Source organism: Crinia signifera, chromosome 1, assembly GCF_055691185.1.
Source record: "Crinia signifera chromosome 1, ASM5569118v1, whole genome shotgun sequence".
Lineage (NCBI taxonomy): Eukaryota > Metazoa > Chordata > Amphibia > Anura > Myobatrachidae > Crinia > Crinia signifera.
Genome location: NC_139217.1, coordinates 171,694,508 through 171,719,093, shown reverse-complemented (window position 1 = coordinate 171,719,093; position 24,586 = coordinate 171,694,508). Strand labels below are relative to the sequence as shown.

Genomic DNA, 24,586 nt, shown 5'->3' with positions numbered 1-24,586 from the left:
ATGGCAGCTACCACCAGTGTTACTGCACTAATCTGCAAGAAAACTTTAAATCTGTGGTAACCATATCCGGTCGATGGTTTGATGATGACTAGACCCATCTAGATCGACAGTAACAGATCAACGCAAGTTGATGGGATCCACGCGAGGGCACACTGCACACTAATACAGTGTTCATGTCAACCAGTGTTAACATAGACCCTAAAAATACATGAAAAACTCATGTCGACCTTGTCACTGTTGACCAAGTTCCCGTCGACCTATTGCTTGCATCAGTCTTTTACTGTTACTGTCGACCTAGATGCTGTCCACTATGTTGGAGAAAGTGCTGTCTGTAAGAAAGTGCAAGTGCCAAATAAGATCACCAATCTATTGATCAATCCTAAAGAAGGAGGAACCCTCAGAAACACGTGTGTATATAAATGTGGTAACCTGTACAATCATACACTGTTTACATATGCTTCATGTGCATTATTTTGCATGTTCACATTTTTACACATCATTTACAAGAAATAAATTGAGTTTGTGTAAAGTCACACATTAACCTATATTGTTTTTTTTTGCATCATTTCCTTTTTAGATTTCAGATAATTATTGGGCTACTACCTGACTGTGTTTAAATGGTTTCTATTATTACATTGTAAAAAAAATATATATATATATATATATATATATATGTGTGTTGTTGTTTTTTACCTAAAATCTTTTGTCCTTTTTTTTTTTTAAATCACTTTAGTGTCCCACTGGGGTGCTTTGTTTCTTCATGACAGCTTACAAATTCATAGTATATGGCCGGTACCCTATTAGATGTGTTCATTTTTTTAGCTGACAAATAACAACGGGCTGTTATAGCGATTTTACCCCAATGGTCATTATGGGGCTATCCAATTATAGCTGCTCTTTTCGTCCAAAAAATCACGTGTTATCGCCGCTTTAAGGGTCAGCTTTTCAGAGATTATGCTTCAAATGCCAGTTATTGGGGCTAATCGAATAGCCCCCGGCAAATTTATTAGCAGCAGTAAATTACCACTGCTAATAGGATAAAAGCCAATACGTAACACATCAGATGACACACTGCATTCTGTAAACACTAAGGTTGTGTAGATGACATAGGGACATTGTGAAATAATATGAAACATACAATGCTGTGCATTATGCAATTTCAAGCGATTAACTACAGCAGACATTATTTTGGCTGGAGATATTTGGTTATGAGACAAAACAGAAATCTTATAGAAAAAAAAACTATAATAATTTCACATATAAAAGGTTAGGTTTCATTATTTGGACTGATGGAAAACATGACCTGGCAATATTCCATAATTTTATATACTTTCATCCTTCTATATCTTTGCACACATATGCCATTTGGGGCAATGTTATCTTCTGCTGCATAAGGGTTGCTGAACTTCATTCGCCATCAATTCCAAATGAAATTATCTTATTTGTAGCTCTAGGCTGGGAAGTAAAGTGGCTTGCCCTCTAAAGGTCACTTTTAGTCTGTTAGTGTATCATATTGGGTGAAATGTAATAGGATGAGAGATTCAGAAAGTGAGATATTTGGTAAGAAATCTCCAGTTTTTTTAAAGCGGCAATCATTTAGACTGCAAAACCAGTTTGATTTTGCATTGTAAATCATTGCCACTTTAAAAAAACTGGAGATTTCTTACCAAATATCTCACTTTCTGAATCTCTCATCCTTTTACATTTTTCCCCAGAAGTCTGATCCCAGAGCACCAAAATAACAGTAGATATAGGAAGTAAAAGTATAGCAAGCACAACTGGGGTGAGTTGTTGCATCATTATTTAATACCATTTATTTACTTCTATATTACACACATATTCCACATCACTTTACAGATAATCTATCTATCTATCTATCTATCTATCTATCTATCTATCTATCTATCTATCTATCTATCATGTCATACACAGAGTTAAATGCAGGTGAAACAAAAGGTGGGTGTACGTTTAGGCCCTTATTCAGATCTGATCGCAGTACAAATTTATTTTCACAATGGGCAAAACCATGTGCACTGCAGGTGGGGCAGGTGTAACATGTATAGAGAGAGTTAGATTTGTGTGAGTTATTTTGTTTCTGTGCAGGGTAAATACTGACTGCATTACTTTTAACACTGCAATTTAGATTACAGTTTCAACACACCCCACCTGCAGGGCACATGATTATGCCTATTTTGAGAACAAATTTGTACTGCGATCAGATCTGAATAAGGGCCTTAGTGCGCAGAGATGCTGCCAGTAAGGGACACTAAAGAGTGTTCTTCTGCACTCTAACATTCAATACTAGAAAATAAAGTATGTACCCTTCACCAGCGCATCAAACAACAATACAAATGATCACTTCCCTTGTATGGGGAATTTCTGTGATTGTATTCCTGGATATTGTGAAGTTCAGAAGTTGATACCAGATCCTTGCAGTGGCTTATCAACATGCAATGAAAATTACTGTATATAGTGTAATACTGTTTTAATTATAAAAATCCATGTAACATGACAATTAAGAAACATTTATAACCTCCATAATAAAATGACAAAACATATGCACAAACACAGTATTATCCCAGAAATTTATTTTGCTGTATAGCGTAATTACCAAGTGTGTAGGAACTGTTAGAAAACAGGATTGTGCAAATCTGCAAGCTGCCCGGGCAATCTGCTGATGGAAAATAGTCCTGGCAAATGGTATCACACCTGTCAACTGTCACTATTTCCCAGGATCATGCCAATGGGTCTTTTGTGTGTGTGTGTGTGTGTGACAGGGGAGTGTCTGACAGCGCAACCCTAGTGAGGAGGAGATCCCACGCTTTATTAGTGAGTGACAGTGCGCCCAGTGAAAGAGTCCCGTGCAGTGCCACATGGATGAGATAACAAGACGGCGCCATTACCCACAGCGCGTCCTGAGCCCCGGAAGCTATCCCCGCCGGGAGGAAGCTGTCAATTACCGCCAGCAACAGTTCCTGTATAGCTCCTGCAGCGCTAGCCCCGCTGTCATCCTCACAGACCTTCAAGCTTCAAGTCTGCAGTCTGTGCAGACTTCTACTCTATGGGCCTTATTCTGGTTCACTCTTAGAGGCAAATTCCTTCTCAAATGGACAAAACCATGTGCACTGCAGGGGGGGGGGGCAGATATAACATGTGGTGATAGAGTTAGATTTGGGTGGGGTTTTCTGCAAAGTGAGATCTATATTGCAGTGTAAAGTTAAAGCAGTCAGTATTTTTCCTGCACAAAAACAAAATAACTCACCCAAATCTAATTCTCTATGCACTTGTTACATCTGCCCCCCCCCCCTGCAGTGCACATGGTTTTGTCCATTTGAGAAGGAATTTGCCTCTGAGAGTGAACCAGAATAAGGCCCTATGAGAGACCTCCATCCATACTGCAAATCCATCTACAGCAGGGCTGGGCAATTGCGGCCCTCCAGATGTTGAGGAACTACACATCCCAGCATGCCTTGCATCAGTTTCAGCATGGCCACATAGCAAAACTAATGCAAAGCATCCTGGGATGTGTAGTTCCTCAACATCTGGAGGGCCGCAATTGCCTAGCCCTGATCTACAGGATAACAATAAGTACCTGCACCCATGCACCTGCCTGTTATACATGCTATATTCTTATACCTACAAGTTAACCCTTTCACTGTTAACTCTGTGCTCATTACTTAAATAAACCTAAATTCCTGGTTAAGCTTCTGAAAAGTGTGTCATCTAAAAACACAATAAGCACCGCTATATACTCTGCCAACAGGTTATGGGCCCAGTCCCCGCATGCTTGGAGATTAACACCTAAAGTACTCGAGTGATAGCACTGAATATAAAAAAAAACACACAGACAAAGTGACATTTTATAGAAGAGTTAACAAGATATATAACACCGGGCACAGTATTAGCTTTGCCAAGCTAAAAGGCTCAGAGAGCTACACAACGTGAAAGTTTGCCATGGAGATGCAATTTAAGAGGGAAAAGCTCTGGAAGGTTGCGGTACCTTCAGGAGAGTGTCCAAACCCAGACAAGGTAGACAGAGCCATTGGAACAAAGTTTAGCTGTGGAACAGCATGTCTATTCCTTAATTAGTGGGAAAGTATCTGCCAAGGACATGTGGACTGCCCTGTAAGGTGCATACAAAGATAAAGGTATGATGGGAAGAATAAGTTTGAGGCACATGCTATACGGAACGAAGTTGAGTGCTTGCAAGGACATGAACAACTTCATCGATAAAATCTTGTTGATAGCTCAGCAGTTGGCATCTGTGTGAGCACAGGTGGATAAGGAAGAAGTAGTGATGGTGATACTGCAGAATCTGATGGCAGAATTTGACTTCTTAGCCTTAGAGTCAAATTACATCAAGCTCATGAGTGAAATTGTAAGAGCCAAGCTACTGCAGTTCCAGGAGTGTATTTTGGTCTAGACCATAACTGAGGGTTCTACCTTGGTCGCAAAGGGCGCGAAACCTAAGAAACACAAGTTCAATTGATTAGTATGTCACAAGATAGGAAACAAAGCTTCAGATTGCAAGATGAAAAATACCAGTCGTGCACAGAAGTGGCATAACAAAAAAGACGGGTCAGCAGTGAATGTAGCAGACAAATACAGGAAGGACTTGCTGGTACGTGGACTTGGGAGACACTAGGTATTTTAGCTGCAATCAACACTGGTTCAATTCTTTGACAAAGCATGTACCCACTACAGTTAGAGAGATTGGGAACAATGTCCTTACTGAATCACAAGCTGGGTCTAAGAATTGGAGGGGAAACAGTTGTTACAGACAACCAAGATGCGTTGTACAGACAACCAAGATGTGTTGTTCATGCCAGATTTGGGCAGTAAACTCATCGCCATCAGCGTGTTGGAAGAAAAAGGTTACAGAGTCCAATTTGCAAAGGGCAGGTGTATGGTGCATAACAAAAGAGGGACTGTAATTGCTTCAGCAACCTGATGCAACCAACTGTATGTCCTGGACACAGAGGAGTGTTGAGCAATGATGGCCTCTGATGACAGCAAATCAATGGAGCTGTGGCACAAACACTTAGGTCAGCTGGGATATGCCAACATCCAGAAACAGATGGATGGAATTGTAACAGGAATCACCGTGAGCAATGCTGAAAGACCTGTGTGTGAGAGCTGCATAAAAGGAAAGCAAACTCGCAACGCATTTCCCAAGTCAGTCAGTAGAGCAGAGACAATGCTAGCTCTAGTGCACACCGCCGTGTGTGGTTCGATGGAAATGGAATCGATCAGTGGCTACTGATACTTCATGACTCTCATTGATGACACCACAAGAATGATGCACGTGTACTTCATTAAAGAAAACAGTGAAGTAGTCAGAAAAATTGCGGAGTACAAAACCTTAGTGGAGACTCAGACAGGTCTGAAGTTAATAGTCCTGAGATTAAACAACGGTTGAAAGTACAACAACAAAGTGTTAGCGAATTCCTTAGAAAATATGGCATAAAGCATCAACTAACAATTGCTTACACACCGGAACAGAATGGCGTGAGCGAGAGGGCAAACTGCACAATTGGAGCACGGACGATGTTAAGAGACGCTGGCCTGGAGAAAAGATTCAAGTCTGCAGGCTGTGCAGACTTCTCAATGAGAGACCTCCATCCATACTGCAAATCCATCTACAGGATAACGATAAGTACCTGCACTCATACTCCTGTTGTACACCTGCCTGTTATAATGCTATATTCTAATACCTACAAGTTAACCCTTTCAATACCTGTTAACTCTGTGCTCATTACTGAAATAAACCTACAATCCTGGTTAAGCTTCTGAAAAGTGTGTCGTCTAACACCACCACAAGCACCGCTATATACTCTGCCAACAATTACAGCATATGGGTATAACTTATTGTTACAATTTAAAAACTGCTTTCAGACAGAAAAAAATATGTTCATAAGCAAATGTCATAAGAATCAGAATCAGCTTTATTTGTCATGTTTTTGTTAGAGAGCATACTCGCACAAAAGTAGTACTTTTGTAATATAATATCTCCAATTTAGCCATTACTGACATGGAAAACTTTGCCATCACTGCTCTTATTTAAAGAGATATTAACCCTTTGAGTGCCAACATTGCTGTGAGAGATCCTCAAAATAGACGCTAAAAATGCCAGCATCTGGCAAATACAGTCAAGTCATATAATTGTAGTTTAGTTAAATATTACACCTCATTTTGAGGATCTCACACAGCAATGTTAGCACTTAAAGGGTTAAGCCAGGCTGAAAGGCTGCTATTTAACAAGCAGCACTTTCTCTGTGTATCTGCAGCTTGAAATACACTCCCGAGTGTAATTTTAGCAGGGAGACATTAGTGACATTAGTGAGTTGTTTGGGAGTTATAGTTTCTAATGGATATTTGTTGTAATTGTAAGAACAAAGCAAGGCAATCACAGCAATGATGTAAAACAGGTGGTAAATGTAAATGATATAATGAATCATTGTATGCTCATATTATAGTACAGTATAAAGTCATGGGTCATTTTATGGTGATATTGTACTAGTCCTATAGTTAGGTTTGCAAACTTACAATACCTCCTATAATAACAACAATAATGTAATATGAATGTGTCACTTCATCACAAATAAGATGTTTCTCATAATCTCTCTGTTTTTTTTTTTTTTGTCCTCCAGTGAACTAGGTGCAGAGAACAATCGATGGGTGACTCAGAACTTGCACTGAGAGCATTTATCGGGATTTAGAGGTTATTTATCTTTAAAATTGCTTTTGGTAAGCTAAAGAAGTATTTTATCTCAGGTTGTCAATGTTCTGAAACTACAGTCACTTTCACAAATCAAAAAGAAGGAAAAAGGAAGAAAAAAACAAAAAAAATTGTCACATAAAGTAGTATTGGGGAAATGTAGCTACAACATAATGAAAAAATGGTATCATCATAACTGTTTCAATAATTACACCATCCTGAAAGAGGAAATTTGACTTATGGGAAACTAAAGAGGGTATTCTATCACTGCAATCTATTTCTCGGGCAAAAACAGGTTCACTGAAAGAATTGTGTGGCCAGGTGCCTTGACCTGATGGAGGATGAACACATTCTTCCACAACTCTGGCCTCTTTCTTCTGATTCTTTCCTGCAAACTTTCTAGAACATTATTGTAGTAATGTCGACTCAGTGGAGTCTATTCAATGCCGTGGACAAGCGGCGAGAGCAAGCAGGGCTTCCTGCTCGCTGTCACCACTCGCCCTGTCAGTATTCAACTCAACCCCCTCATACGCCAATTCTCCCTCGCTCCGTTGTTTGAGCGAGGGGGAATCGGCGTATGCGGCTGCAGAAGCAGCGAGACTGGCGGCTAAATACAGTGGGTTTGCTGCATTAGCCGCGGGTCTCGCTGTTTGGGGGAATCCGTGCTGTTTAAGCCCCTCGCCGGCCGCTCACCACAGCATTGAATACTACCCACTGTTGCACCTTCTGGTGCCCAATCTGCCAAAATAACATCCTTGATATCAAAGAAACAGTTACCATGAATTTGAAATTGCTTTGACATGCTTTTTCATTCTTCATGATAATGGTGTTTTCCACTGCATGGACTGGTGTTTGGTCTCAGTAAGGTACTGGAAGAGCCATGTTTCTTAATATGTAATAACTTTATCTAAATAATAGGAATCTGCTTAAAGTTGTTCCAAAATGTTTTTACAAATTTGATTTTCTTTCTGCTCAGCAGGGAGAAACCTTGGAATCCTCTTAAAACAAACTTTTGTTACATTTGTACCCCTTTCACACTGCACTAGTTAAACGGTATATTGCCTTTTTTTCCCCATTTCAAAACTTTTAAGGCTGCAGTGGAAAAGTGCAAGAGTTGATTTACCGGTTAAAGATAACCGGTATTTCAAAAGGTTTAAAAAAACAGAGACCTACGCGTTTCAGAGACGTTTTTTATGCAGTGAGAATGGCTCTGAAATGGTCTTTAGTAAAAACAACAGATTACAGACCTGTGATAGGCTGTCCCCTGCATTCTGCCTTGAAAAGTGTTCAGGGGATTAAACGGGTTGACTGATGTGAATGGTACTTAAATGGTATTTAAAATGGTAATCTACTGCAATGTGAAGGCTCAGACCCGTTTTAAATACTGTTTAAAAATACTGTTTTTTAAAACGTTTTGGCAATGTGAAAGCGGTATAAGATATTTATTCAAAACTTGCCTTATCAATTGTCTGATACAAATAGTGATCTCCTTTTGATAATCTCTTTGAAGGATAAAAAAGTATGGCTGTCAATCAAAATTAACATGTCATAATAGCAGAGAGGACAGACATAGGAGGATATTACAGTACAGACTGGGCTTCAGCTACAAATCTGCTATCTACATCAGGCATGGCCAACGTTGGCCCTCCAGATGTTTTGAAACTACACATCCCAGCATGCTTTGCCACAGTTTTGCTATTAGAGAGTGCTAAAACTATTGCAAAGCATGCTGGGATGTGTAGTTTCAAAACATCTGGAGGGCCAACGTTGGACATGCCTGATCTACATGGTAATGACAAAAATCTACAAGCTGTGATGAACTTTATATTATTAATAGCTGCCTGAAGAAACAAACTAAGGAAAAATGGTTATTACTAAACTCTTTCTTATAGCCTGCCACAGTGATTTATATTAAAAATAAAACATGGGATTGCTACTTTCAGCACAACACAACAAGCGGTCATTATGCTTGGTGTTAAATATATGCTCAAAATATTTTGTTTAAAAGGGTACTGTTATAAAAATTATGTTTCATTTAACTGTATTACTGATTTGAACAACCACAATTCTGTGTATCACTGTTCTGAGAGGCATAAAGAGGATCAGTGTTTGGAGGGCATGCTTGTCTTTGTAGTACCATATTGGAGGACCTTGGGGTCCCTCTAAGTGACTTGGCCCTCAATTTAGAAATATGTATATGTATGACCCAAAGTAGGTGTTATCATCATGTACTTAGCATAGAACTATCAGAAGAGATACCTTGCCATGACTGGTGGCTTAGCATATGTTTGCAAATTTATTTAAATTATATTACCATTATTAATTATGATTTTTTTTATTGTTTTCAAACTTAACCTCTCCCTTAAGGGGCCAATAAATCAGACAAGAATTGGAGCATTAAAATGTTCTGCAGGTTATCGGGGTATCAGGAAAATCCATGATGTCTGAAATTCTTGATTTGCAGATTCAGACTAAGTTATAATTAGGACTGGCGAGTCAGATTTTTAACATGCTGGTTTTTTGACGATTTTCTGAAAGATCATTGATGTCGGTCAATCAGATTGTCAATCAGTGGATGGAATTGATAGAATGCCATATATGTATGGCTTGCATTACATGTACACTACCTGTGATAGACCCATAAATTGATTTTAAGGATAAACCATTCTATGTAATTAACATAACTTTAAAGGAATTGTATCTGATGCACAACATTTTACTGAAAGTATCAATTTATTTTGGTCAGGATAGCTGCATCTATATAGCAAAGTAGACCTTAATAATTAAAAAAATATTAAACACATTTACAACACAAAAGGCAACAGTATTATTTCTAATTAGTGTTCCATAACAACATTGGGTGTGAAACAGAAGGGTGTACCAAAGAAGAGACAAGGCAGTAGTTGGACTTGGCATCCCTAATAAGAATTGGTTCTTTCAGCAGCCCTTTGATGATCTATAAGTTTCATGTCTTCCTTGAGGCAATTATGTTTACCAGAGAGATTTATGTGTCTGCCAACGTTCTAACCACAAAATCACATTAGAAAAAAAACACAGACATCCTTAGTGTCAGGTTGTATAACATACATAGAGCTTTGTCTGCTTTTCATACATTTATACAGTATGACTTGTTAGGTATATTTGGGATGATTCAGGTTGGAATGCATAAGGGATCCAACCCTTACTTTCCTAATGGTGTGGAACTGCACATGCATAAGACCTGTCCTGCGCATGTGTAAGATGAGTCCTGCGATCACATAGCGAAAATACAATCACCTCTGCCTGATTGTCAGGAGAGGCATGTACAGGGAGGGACAAGAGTAGCTGGCGTTTCCTGAAACAGGGGTGTTTCTCCCCAATATTCCAGGAGCGGCCAAACTCAGGACTATGCCACAAGGTGGTTTCCTTGGCCTTACAAGTGGCCCTATGACAAGAAGCCCGAATATGGGTAGGCTTACACAGACTGCAGTTGCAGAGTCATTGTGACGAAAGTTCCAATGTTCCTCATAAATTAGTTAATGCAATTGCAAATGCAAGCAGGAGATGGAATGCACCTACTCCTTAATTTGCATTGCTAAGGATTGCATAATCTAAGATGCTGTGAGCAGCTGAATTTATGCCATCCTTGCTGAATTAGACTCATTATTTGGCAGTGCCCTGTAGCATAACCCTGATCTCAAGAATAGAAAATCACAAGCACAGAAAGTCTTACAGGCTTTAATAGAGATCAGAACTTTAAAGATACTGCAAAGCATGCTCTCAGCTCAGTCTATTTTTTTTTAAACATATTATATGCTCTTTAGTAGCCAAGAAATAAGGTGAAGAGCATTACTTCTTTATTGGAAACAATATTAATTATTCATAAAGATCTCTAGGATAATTAACGTATTCCCACTCTAGAATCCCATGATGTCGGGTCTCTAGTTAATATTAATGCAATGAACATGCTTTATCTGTATAGTCATATTATTAATACAACAGTTATTATATAAAATGTTCTTCATCCTTTATGGGAAACAGGCAGCCTCTCCAAACCTTGGCCTGGGAGCCCTAGCCCTTTCCTGCTTCAATGGGCGGTATTCAACGCTGCTGGCGAGGGGGTTTGTGTGATGAGGATGGCCTGTTTTCAGTGAGGGTTGACGAAAACAAGCCATCTAACCCCCTTGGCGTGTTAGGAGTCCCAGTGGACTGCACAACTAGAAGTAATGGTACTTGCTGGAGGAACAGACAAATGGAGGCAGGATGGATGAAACTCACTGTATTAGAAGGATCATAAATCAGGAACAGGTATCAGAATAGGAACAGGTATTAGGAATCAGGTAACAGGACTCAGGTACAGGAACCAGGTACCAGGACTCAGGTACAGGAACCAGGTAACAGGACTCAGGTACAGGAACCAGGTAACAGGACTCAGGTACAGGAACAAGGTAACAGGACTCAGGTACAGGAACAAGGTAACAGGACTCAGGTACAGGAACAAGGTAACAGGACTCAGGTATCATGTCAGCTACAGCAGTACAGACATGGCTGAGAAAGCTATCACTGCAAGCAGTTTTTAAACCAGAGCAGACCAATCGCTGCAGCACAAAGAGACAGGCCCCTTAATGATCAATATGTGCTGTAGCTGGGAATTCTGAGAACAGCCCAGTCCAGCTGATTACACCAACTGGAACTGCTCTCAGAAGCCACAGTTCTGCAGGCAGAACCCAACAGCAGCACCTCTGGTCACCCATAGGTACTGCAGACCAAGAAATGATAGCAGCACCTCTGGCCACACAGAGGTACTGCAAGGTGAATATAACAACAGCAGCACCTCTGCGTAACCAGAGGCACCGCAGACCAAACAATGACAGCAGCACCTCTGGCCAAACAGAGGTACTGCAAGGTGAACATAACAGCAGCACCTCTGTGTAACCAGAGGCACTGCAGACCAAACAAGACATGAATGGCAGTCCTGACATGACGGACGTATGCAATTTTCCGGGGAAATCCTCATCATCAGAGGACAGGGAAGGATTTCTCAGAAAAGCGAGGTTCACCACAAATGCTCCAATCCCACTGTATATAGTGGCAGGCCTCGCCATTTTGACAGCCGCAATCGGCGACTGAAAAGAACCAGCGAGGTTTAAACGGCGGGGTCAGGTTTAAAAGGAGGGTCAGTTGAATACTGATCGCAAGATATGACATCGAGCTATCGACATGGCTCGCCGTCATAGCTCGCCTAAATGGCATTGAATAAACCCCAATGTCTGTCCTTTTTTATTATATGCCCCAATAATTTCTCCATCCCATTGACCATATTTGTAACCCAGCTTGAGCTAAATAATGACTCCAAGCCACCCATTGACATTGTTGGTGGATCAGCAAAATCCAACAAGCTGAAAATCGTCAATTTGCTGATCCTGTTCCTAAAATTTTTGGTATTGGCAGGTGTGGTATTTTTTTAACTGCTGTATTTTGCTTATTCTCAGACAGATCAGGAATTATCAGAGTCTGCCGTTCTGCAAATAGGATCGGCGTTGGCAGAATCAGGAACTAGGACATAGATGCATGGCCAGCATAAGGATTTACAAGAAGCTCAGAGGGTCATAAAAAAAAGTGAAGACCAGTGGCAAATTTCCCATTAGGCACATGCCTAGGGGAGGCACATGTTGGGGGGCGGCACTTGGTTTCTTGTTTTAGCACTGTCAGCCTAAAATGCACCAGTACCTGCAAAATAATTCTATTGCACTGTAACAAATGCCATCTTGAATAGAGTGTAAATGGATAGGATATGCACATACTGCCACTGTTAGCTATCCTACTTAGTAAATATAAATAGAGGATGATAATTAATATGTATGCATAACATTTTTATTATTATAATTAAATGGCACACTTAATTGAGGGCTTATAACTAATCAATGAAAATAATTAAATTAGGGAAGGGGGGGGCGGCCATTACTGTTGTGCCTAGGGGCACCCTCCCCCGTAAATTTGCCCATGGGGAAGACAGATGCTAAGCAGCACGGCTGAGTAGAAAAGACAAAGGGATGTGCCATACATGGTCTCCTCCATATTGCTGTGGACTGGGGGAAAGAGATCTACAGCATCAATCCACCTTACTTCATTTAATCACTAGCGCACTCAAAATTGGGACTGTTTTGTTATGCAAATGGAACCAAAACTGTCAAATGTAATATTAAAAACAGGTTAATGGATGAAATCCTGTCTGCAGAATGATTCTGTGCCTGATTTAGCCTTACGCTTTCACTAGCTCGGACAGGGGAGGGGTAGTTGTGAGTACCCAGAACCTCCATACACCCCATGGAACAGATTTTCTTTTGACCTTGCCAGCAATTGTAGCCCCACCCCTTGCAGCACTATGCCATGATTCATGGGTCGATGGTGAGGGGGTGGAGCCAATGTTATGACTTTCATAGAACATATCATGTTGGCTCCGCCCCTCCAACGACTTTCATATAGCAGGATTATGCTGTTATGGTGGGTGGCATAAAAATGAAAAGTGTGCCCATGTACCATGGCTTCCTGCAGCACCCTGTGAAACAGCTCCAAAAGCATGCGTGTGTGCGTGTGTGTACATATTTTTAATGTGGAAGCGAAAATTTTCTTTTTAGTAAGATGGCAATGCAAAACATGAAGCTATTCATGCATATTTACTTGGTTTCTCTACCAAAAGATGGGCTCTGACAAAAGCTATCACAGTGCTACCTAGTTCGTGTCCTTGGTGTACACTAGGTCATGAAAGTAGGTGAAGCAGTAGCCCATAGGCCCATAGGCTACTCTAGGATAATACCATCTGGAGATGGTGTTACCTATCATGGGAAGCTCCAGTATGCACCACAACTACTGAGCTAGGTAAATGTACTGTAGTAGCACTACCTCAGGGTTGCTGACTTTTAAAAGCTTCTCTCTGGGAGAAGCCCGGAGAGGAGACTTTCAGCAGGTGTTCGGGGCAGGGCTTAAACGTGACATCATTAAGCCCCGCCCCCATGAAGGAAATTTACTCAATTTGCCTATCTCCGTGGAGGGGGTGAGGCTTAATGACGCGATTATGACACTTTAGCCCTGCTCCCTCCCCAGAGATCTGCAAATAAAGTAATTTAAACGCCACGGTCATGGCGGTTGGAGGCGCAATCAGGGGGGGGAGCGGGGGTCCCCCAGAATCCGGGATTGTTGCCCACCTTTTCGGGGGGCCGGGAGGGTGACTCAATTTTCGGGACCCTCCCGGCCATTCCGGGAGGGTTGGCAACCCTGCACTACCTATGGGGGCTGAATTTGCAGAATGATAGATATATGCTGTGTAGCACTTCATAGTACATCTGGGGAATACTTGCCGGTGCTTCACCCGCCAAATATTGGGGGTAGTCTGACCTGATTGCTGCTGTGCAACTCCGCAAGCCTACAGATTATTGAACGCCTGTGAATGCATATGAATTGAAGCTCACATGCTTGAAGCCAAACAGCGACAAAAAACAGGAATTATTGTATTCGCAATACCCACGCAGTCTGACATACAGGAAGTCACACCTGGTATTTTCTTGTAGTGCCAGAATAAAAGCAGGCGTGCCCAGGCATTTTCACGGAGGGTATGTGACATCAGCTCAGGCCTCGATCAGTCTGTCTCTGTTACAGAATTGTGGATGGGTCAGACTCACATTTGCACACACTGGAAAAATCATTTGATGGCAAGTGAATTGATTTGCAGGTCAGCAATCCGTTCGCAAATCATTCATAGACTTGCACATGTTGGGATTTTGCTCTGTCTGGGTGACGGCCATCTGATTGCAGTCCTCCACTAATTCACACAGTAGTGATCAGGTCTGAATTAGGCCCATCATGAATAAAAATGAACTGCTCCATCATTAGACAGATGATGAAACATTGTTCTTAAGGGCATAACTTCTTTAACTTTAGCTTCTCTTTTGATGATATAATTAATGCAAAACCCACGTCTTATATATACTAGATTTAATGAATATCACCCATATACAAAATAATTTTTGTTGGCTTAAGAACAAAGGAACAAGAAGATAAAACAACTAATTGCCATACAAGTCGTAATCTTAAAAAAAAAACTGTGTGAGAATTCAGTTTGTTGAGTCCCATCAAAAACCCCTTATACTGTAGTTCTGCTGGACAAACTAAATTATTAATATGCGAATAATCACGGTATTCATGGACTATTTTCTCAAGTTGCAATGGCTTTAGTATAAAGCCACATAATCATTAAAATGTCTGATAGATCTTTAGGTTCATGAGACAGAGGTGGTGCTTGAGTACAAAGCAAGACCTCTACTTTCAGAAATCAGGGTAATGTACCTGTTCTCTAAACAGCTCCAGTGCCAATTCCTGCCCATCCCACACCTATACACTGGGCCCCTATACATTTGGTGTCTATTCACTTACAAATGTAACAAATTAAGTGATTCTAAAAATAAATCTCATACTGTTTATTTTAAACTTTTTTTTTAGAATTATACCTGTCAATATCTACATAAATTCACACATAAATGATAATTATGACATGAGATAGAATTATCCATATACACTATTGAAAGGCATTTCCACAAATCTTTTTGTCAAATAAAATATTTCAAAGTAGAAAATATTTTTTTTTACTATCGATGAAAAAGTCAGGATGGGATTGTTTAAAGAAAATGACAGTACACAGCAAGCAATTTTTATCTATATATTTAGGAACATTAGAAAACATCTGCTTAGCTAGAACACCTTTACATTCCAGGGTAATATACAATGATTACAGGAATACATTCCTCATACTTAAGGTGCACCAAAATGTTTTATGTAGTCCAAATGAAATTGTGTGAGCACAGTTTACTGAGCCCTAGTCAATAATTATTGACTAGACAAGGGTGAATCAGTTTGCACCATCTGAAGTCTGGTAATAACAAAGCATGAAACAAAAGATTAGGACATTTTTAAAGTATGCAGCAAAAGAGTAACATTATTCCCCATTTGGTCACAAAATTTGGCACATTTTATTGGTGCAGTTAAGGTCTATTCCTAGACTTACCACAACCACAAAGCAGAATTAACTGACCTATTCATAGGCTATGAAGCTTCAAAAGATGCACATTTACAAGTATAATAATCTGCGGAATGAAGTAGTACAAGCTAGAGATCTGAATTTAAGAGCTATCGTCATGTTCAGATGTGCTCATTCAAAAGAATAAGAGAACAACAACATTGCCAACATCTGAGATTTTCTGAAATTATTGTATTGGGTACATGAATTCCTAGTGGTCATCAATGCAAAAAATGATTTATGTAAACTTCACTCATTGCTACATGTAATGTAAATACCCAAACAGCAAAGCATACATTTCTGAATACTATAAGCCTAATGCCTAGCATACACTGTCAGACATAGGGGAGGTATTCAATGTTTGTCGAGCTTTGTTGTTTTCTCGACGAGAGGTAGTTTTTTTATGAGGTCGCCTATTTATTGTCTAGTTTTCTCGACTTGTCGAGCAGAGCTCACCTGATTTGGTTTTCGGTTTCCTCGACTTGTCAAATTATTTTGGGTAAAATCTGTCGAGATAATTCCTGCATCCTATACAATGTCAAAGAGTACACCTGGGACTGTTTGAAATCGCTCTTCCCTCAAAATTAACTCGACAATTATTTCTGTTGTGACAAGGGAGTTTCTCTTGTTGCATGTCCAAAAATTGTGTTAAGTGCATATGCAGGATTCCCTGCATATACACTTGACTTCTGTCTTTGTGATATTTTGCTAAATACCTGTATTCCTCTTTTGTTTCATTTTCCATTTGCTGCATGTTTATATGGTATGCTTTATTCCATTATTCCATTGTCAGCATCAATTTCCAGCTTGTATTATTATGCATTTGTTCAAATTATTCCATTTTGATATGCACAGGTTTTGTGGAAAAATTAGCGCAATAAATTTGAGAGAGTGCTGCCTACTACAACACAGAAGAAGGTACACCACCTCCTGAAGGCACTGGAAACAAACAAAATTTCAAAAAGACTTCATGTAAACCACCATGAATTAAGCAGGGGTTTATTGGAATAAAAACATACAAACAAGTATATGTAACAGTGTATGCAATACAATATACAAACAAAATATCCTTGTGGACATCAAAGTGGGATCGCCAATTTTCATATATTCGAGGGTCAATACATAAGTTTATCTCACCATAAACCGATGCTGCGGTGGGTTATACTTCAAGAGAAGTTTCTGCGGCTACACCGCAGGAGGCTTGGTTCTTTGATGAGTCCCCCAAATAAAGTGCAAGTGCAGTAAAGTGCAAGTGCAGGAAAGTGCGGTCCCAATAAAGTGTCCAAGTGTCCAGGTACAGTGCAAACAGATGGAGGATTGTACTGTGCAGAATCAATCAAAGTGTGTCCTTTTTCCTGAAAAAGGACACATTGATTGATTCTGCACAGTGCAATCCTCCATCTGTTTGCACTGTACCTGGACACTTGGACAATATATGAAAATTGGCGATCCCACTTTGACCCACAAGGATATTTTGTTTGTATATTGTATTGCATACATTGTTACATATACTTGTTTGTATGTTTTTATTCCAATAAAAACCCTGCTTAATTCATGGTGGTTTACATGAAGTCTTTTTGAAAGAGTTGCGCCTGGCTACAACAAATTTTGTTTGTTTCAAATTATTCCATTTGCCATATAAGAATTCTTCACTTTTTTTCTGCTTACCTTTCATGTTCACTGTGCTGGATTTTGCCCATTGAAAGTCTTCTGTGTACATGTCTATTTGTGTCTACTTCTGGTTTGACCAAACACCTACGTTTAGGTCCCTTGTATCCATGCTTGGGCAGAGTTACCCAGGATTCAATGTTTGTTGTTGCCATACCTTTGTTTACTTCTCCCACAATGCACTCTGTTTACCTCAGCGCTCTCACTCCTGTACTGAGACTTCAGGGAGACACCAGCATTGTGCAGTCTGCTGATTTGGAAATGGTTTTTAGAGTAGAATTTGCGTTTTTAATAAATATCTACTTTCATATCATGGACTACAAAAATGGAGCCTATCTCTGACACAATTACCACTTTCCTCTCTAAAGGCCAGATGTTTCAAGCTTCACAAAGTGATAAAGTGGAGAGTGATAAACAGCTAGCCAATCAGCAACTACCTGTTATATTTCAAACTCAGCCTGTAACATGGCAGGTAGGAGCTGATTGGCTGGTTGTTTATCAGACTCCATTTTATCACTTTTTGAAGCGTGATACATCTGACCCCTAGGGAACTCGACTTGTCGAGTAGGGGAGAACTCGACTTGTCGAGCCACATTTTCAGTCAAGCAAAATGAGAAAAACAAATGCAAATTTTCTGACAGCCATATAGCCACGGATCCGCACCGTTATGGCAGATCCGTGGATATATGGCTGTCGGAAAATTTGCAATGGTCCGAAAACGTCTGCAAATTCGACAATTTAGCACCCGTTTTTGCCAAAGCAGATTTGGCTTTTAAAAAAGTAGAACCTGCATCGGTGCAAACGGATGCTAAATTGTCAAATTCATGGCCATTTTCACTGATCCACGGCCGAATTAAATAGGTGTGTGCTGATATTTTCGCCTGTCAGAAATATCAGCACACATTGAATACCCTCCAAATTGCCTATCAGACCGACAGATAATTTATCTGACAACCTGAAACCATCAGATATTGGGCCACATACTGTGAGATGTCTTCCTAGTTTATGACCTGGGCGACACTTCTGCGCATACAGAGCTGTCAGCCAGAACAAGCACGTGCCATGGGGGACACTGGGAGGGTTCACAATACGAAAAAAGACTATCTCTGGAAAGGATCGCATTCTAGAGCTTGGTACATATGGGAAATATATTTTATTTTTACTTGATTCTACCCAGGGTATCACTGATTCTTCAGAGGAAAAAATATTTTCCCATTTCTTCCCAGCATTGTCTGCCCGATTGATTTCCCATATTATTTGTTTGCCAGTGTTACATCTGACAAAGACTCAACCAAAGCAAAAAAAAAGATTCATTTCTGAACTCATCACTACCAATGGCAGTACTGTGCATTTTTTAGGGTTGTACCTCACTCTGCTTAAGGGCACATATCCATTTCCACCCTGCTAAAACATTTCTAGTTAACAGACAAGGGGACAGATGCACTAAGCTTCAAAAGTGATAACATGGAGAGTGATAAACAGCCAGGCAATCAGCTCCTACCTGCTATGTCACAGGCTGTGTTTGAAAAATGTCAGGCAGGAGCTGATTGGCTGGCTGTTTATCACTCTCAGTTTTATCACTTTTGAAACTTAGTGCTTAGTAATTTGTAATTGAATACTGTCCAGTGAATCTGTAAGTCATCAAATTTGGGGCATGCAATGTTTTTGTCACAAAACAAAAAAGCCAGGGAATCATACATCTCTTTATAATGACATTAAAAATCTCTGTAGACCTAAAGAACAGAGTTGTTAGTACATTAAACATTTGCTTATTTTAAGTAATTCATTTTATTTTGCTTCAATAAAGAATGGAACACATTTACAAAACAATCACTTCATAATGAAGTCATCCATTAGGTGAGTGAGCAATAGGGTTTGAAGAAAAATATCTAAAAGTCAAACATATATTCATTATAAGAAATGAAAGAGATGAATGGATTAATGCACTGTGAGCAAAATAAAGCAGCATATTTTCAATACGAAAAATTAATTAAACTTAGAGTTTACAGTAAAATAACAATTGTTCAAGAAAATATATTACTCATAATCTAACCATCAACCTCTTAATAAAAACAGTGACCAAATACAAAATCTTATTATGAAAATCCATACACGCATAAAAGTTTTATTTCCAAACACTGATTTAATCAAAAGCAGACACATTTTTATGGTTTTCCCATTGTGGTTACAATGAGAATATTGATTCTTTCTGTAGTTTCCCATTTAATCATTCTCCCACTTGCATCTTTTTATTTAAAATATAGGCACTTATATGAGATAACCATAAATGTAAAGATATCTCTAAATATATTAACACAATCTATATTTTTGACATTACAGTAAAGGTTCAAACTATTAAAGAATTAAAATAACTTGTGTACAGTAAATTAATTAATTCAATAATCATATATAAGCAATTTTATATATATATATATATATATATATATATATACATACACACAGGCGTATCAACACACTCGCCATTCCTAAGAATGGGGTGCAAACAGCACCCACTTCCCAGGATGGGGTGCATTGGCCTGTGACCACACACTCTAGTAAATACAAGCACAGGGGGCCCAGCACTCACTACAACAAACTAACTCACCTTAACATTCAAATAATCAATTAAATAAATAATGGGGTTTTAGTTTATGAATTGATCAATGCATTTAAGCTTGCAGCCCATCGCCAAGGGACCCCATTTCACTGCAAGAAATGGGGTCCCTTGGCGATGGGCTGCAAGCTTAAATGCATTGATCAATTCATGAACTAAAACCCCATTATTTATTTAATTGATTATTTGAATGTTAAGGTGAGTTAGTTTGTTGTAGTGAGTGCTGGGCCCCCTGTGATTATATATATATATATATATATATATATATATATATATATATATATATATATATATATACTGATAATTGTTATAGCAAATAAAGAGATAATTGTTATCAAAACTGAGTGGTTATAAATGTGTGGCATTTAAGGCCGCGACCAGGGCCAGCGCTACCCACTCAGCAGCTCCCGCAAAGCAGGGAGGCGCCATGCTGAAAAGGCACTGTCTCCCTCCCTGCTCTGCTAAAGCTGCCTCAGCCCTCACTGTCACTGCCTCCTGCACGCTGCCCGCAGCGCCTGTCTGACAGCGGGCGGGCGGCAGTATAAAGAGCTGCTCCCTGCACTGCGAGTGCACACAGCCTGCAAGCCGCCCGCAGTGCCTGTCTGACAGCGGACGGCAGTATGAAGAGGCTGAGCAGCTTCCTGCACCGCGCACACACTATCCTCCTCCTGTGACCTGCCCCCTCTTCCTCACGGACACTTGTGCTGAGGCATGTAGCGTTGTCTGTGAATGCCTGGGTGACATGTCATGTCCGGATCCGCCCCCTACCCATTGCTCCCTGCACCTGTCACCTGTCAATCAAATGACGAACAGGCAGCAGCGCCGTCCTTCCTTCCCTCTTCTCAGTGTGCTTGCCAATGCCATTGCCAGTCCTCAATACTCCACCCCCTCTATCTCCTCCCCTCTTCTTCCATCTCCTCCTCCTCTCCCCTCCTTTCCCCCTCAGTCACGAGAGGGGTGTAATGCGTCCTCAGGGTCCTGCCTACGCAGAAAGAAGAGGAGGGACTGCACAAGAGTTAAACAGCAAAAGAACAGTGAGACATTTATTATACATGTTTATAACAATTTTTTTTCATAATTGTAGATTTTTTTTATATTAATTTAGACACTTTTTAAATAATGGGCTGGGTTATGTGTTTAAAGGTGGCCATACACGCTGCAATAGCAGCATGCGATGCGATGTGCGCTCCTGCGAGCATTACATCGCACAGTACAAAAAGTATGTGCTGCACATACTTTTTGTACTGCTTTCGGATCGCATCGCACACACATTGCATGCATCCCATGTGATGCGATCTAGCACATAACGTATGCTATTCTCGCTGCGTGGATGGGCACCTTTAGTGCCTGCAACATTTTGCGGACACAGCACTGAGATGGTGTATGCATACATGTACATGCACCAGAGATCCTCCATAGGATCGCATGTTGCATTCGCTCCCACAATCGGGCTGCAGCTTGTTGCAATGGCAATGTGAAAGGGCGCAAAATTTATGGTTTGCAGGAGGGCGCCGGACACCCTAGCACCGTCCTGGCTACGACCAGTTTGCTAGGATGCCTTTATTCTCTGGCTAGCGAACAGGTAAAAGCTGCCCATCGCCCCACCGAGCGAATCCCCACACTAGCATGATGCTTACACATCCACTTGCAAGTGGCTGAAGAAGGAGAAATAATTTAATGGCCGCTCACTCTTCATAGATAACAGTAAGTCTGAGATGGTCGAGATGGTGGTGGGTGCTGATGTCACGTGATGTCAGCAGCCCGCCCCAAGCAGGCATGGATGCGTCTACATTCTGATGGGCACGCCCAGTGTTTCTATGGGCACACCCACCGTTTTTGTGGGCACACCCATGAAATGTTGGGTGGATCCCAGCGACCTCCCCCTGAATGCCCCGGCGAGTGTGAAATTTACTGAAGTTGTTCGCTCCGGGGGCTTGCACATGCACATATTCACGCATGCGCAACCCTCCCCCCGTCGGGACCAGGGGCGAATTCAGGCCTTAGTGATCAGGTCTGATTCGCCTGTAGCTAAATCTGCAGATATATTTACTAGGGTGTAGTGTACCCAGCTTAAGACATGAGGGAGAAGGGAGTACGAGCTACTGCAAAGTATGTAGTTGAGGCTAAAACTGGCCACACATCTAAAAGATTATCTTTCCACCCAGCTAACTAGTTGGCTTTTAGAATTAAAAGTGAACAATGACATCAGCAATTTGCTTCTAAATTACAAAAATTAGGGCCAGATGCACTAAGCTTCAAAAGTGATAAAATAGAAAGTGATAAAGAGCCAATCAGCTCCTGCCTGACTTTTTCAAACACAGTCTGTGACATGGCAGGTAGGATCTGATTGGCTGGTTGTTTATCACTCTCCATTTTATCACTTTTGAAGCTTAGTGCATCTGGCCCAAAATCTGGCAGTTGGTTAAATTCATTGGAATTAACCAACACTTATGAATGGTCATTTTTACGCAACTGGGAGCAAATGGTCTATTGTTATTTCCTCTCATACATCAGATATGAGTTCTTCTAACCAGCCAATTTGTTTTCAAATTGAAAAGATAATATTTAGATATATTGCCAGTTTAAACTGCAGAAAAAAGTCACATTCCCTATGGTCGGAATTCAAATGGCCAGATGCCAAAACATGCACAGTTCAAAAGTCAGTACTAAGGATGCTTCAACAAAACCGCCAAACAGTACACAGTTTAGTTATTGATAATAGTGCAATATCAGTAGAGGAAAATACTAGTACCTCTACTACCTAGACTAGCTGGCCAGACAGGTGTGATCACAGCTATCTGGGCTGTCCCATTGAGGCAGTTTTGGTACCAAACACCCCCCCCCCCCCCCCCAAACCAACACACACACACACACTTTTTACAAAGAACCATTCTTCTATGGCAGCGGTTCCCAAACTGTAGGCCAAAGTGGGCTTCAACCTTCTCAGCATGGGGTCGTGACTCCATGTTGCTGACCATCAGGTTATTGACCTTTCTAATCTCAGTCAGTGATTTAAGGATTTAAGGCTTAAAAATATGTTGAACTGTTATTTCGACTCCTTCCATCATTTTGTACCTCCACGATGCTGCCATGTATGTGCTGTCTGCTGACTACACATGTGATGTGATGACCTTCTGTAGTAACTTGCTGGGGTCCTGACATTATTTTTATTGTGTGATGGGGTCACAGATAGTTTGATAGTTTAAGATGCCCTGTTCTATGGGAAAGGGGGTAAAAGAATATGCATCTTGCCCCATTCCCCACCTAGCGCTAGCCAACTCAATACTGAATAACACTGATTCTTTACCGGTACTCTTAATCAGTGGATAGCAAATTGCAAACTTTTAGTAATATATTCTGATGTATTTAATGAATGACTAACAATTGATTAGTAACCATATTTTACAAGAAAAAAAAAAAAGCAGTGTGTACCTCCTAAAAAGAAATAATACAAAATAATACAAAATCCATGCGCATTGCATTGGACCCATTGTCAGTCACCTGCAAATTGGGCTCTTTTCCTGTGATTGATTGCTGCAATCACAGGATAGGTGCCCAAATTGCAGGTACATCGCTCAGTGTATGGGGGGCCTTAACTATCCCAAATGCTAAAGTGTGTGTGTGTGTGTGTGTGTGTGTGATTGCGCAGCTTACTTTTCCACTGTCCAGATCACTAGCTATAACAGTCAGTGATTTTATGTCTTTGTAAAATTTGTGCTCCATCCCATCCCGCTCCCTAGGTTTACATACAGTACCTAGACAATGTCGACCTAACAACCCATACCCCTGAAAAGTACTGTACAACAAAGCCATCGGGATAATGTTTTTTTGACACAGTTGCAGACTGGGCATACAAAAAGTAAATGGAAATCAATTTTACCATGTAGCTCAACACTTTTTGGAGCTGCTATACTTTTTACGGAAATCCAATTCTCATTTCAGAGCCTGACTTAGGTGAAATACAGTATTTAAATTCCATTATAGAAAATTGGCAGAAATATCTTTTTTATAAAAATATATTTATAGAATTGACATGAGAATGGAATATGGCAGCAAATCATCAGGAATGACTGCAATCTAATTAAAGTTACAATACTGAGTGATCAATTTCTAAATTATTACATAACGCTTCTAACATGGAGTCTTGATGTTACGGCTACACCTAGATTTAATAGGTTTTCGAAGAACTAACGCATATAATTTCTTTCCTAGAGAAGTAGCATGCCGTCACTGTCATTACGTATCTCTTTATTTGTTGACCTAAATCAGTTGTAGACTATTGTACCTGCACTTCCAACTGTTGTGGAACTACAAGTCACAGGATGCCCTGTAGCTGCCAGCATACAAGTAGCCACAAGTTGCAAAGCATCATAGAACAGTGGTTCCCAACTTTTTTCTCTCCCGTACCCCTTGATGAGGCTTTTCATTTATGAGTACTTCCTCCTCTCAGTATGAAATATCCACAGTACTTATGAGTGGAGTGGAAGTGAGCAGTATGCGTATCCTTATATAAAGAAGTAGTGGAGGAGTAGTGTGC

At 40.4% G+C, this 24,586-nt stretch overlaps 1 protein-coding gene across 3 annotated transcripts in view; it reads right to left on the bottom strand.

Annotated features, from left to right (window-relative positions):
- FRAS1 (Fraser extracellular matrix complex subunit 1) overlaps positions 1–24,586 on the bottom strand; it is a 460,024-nt gene that overhangs the window by 417,330 nt on the left and 18,108 nt on the right. The window lies entirely within an intron of this gene.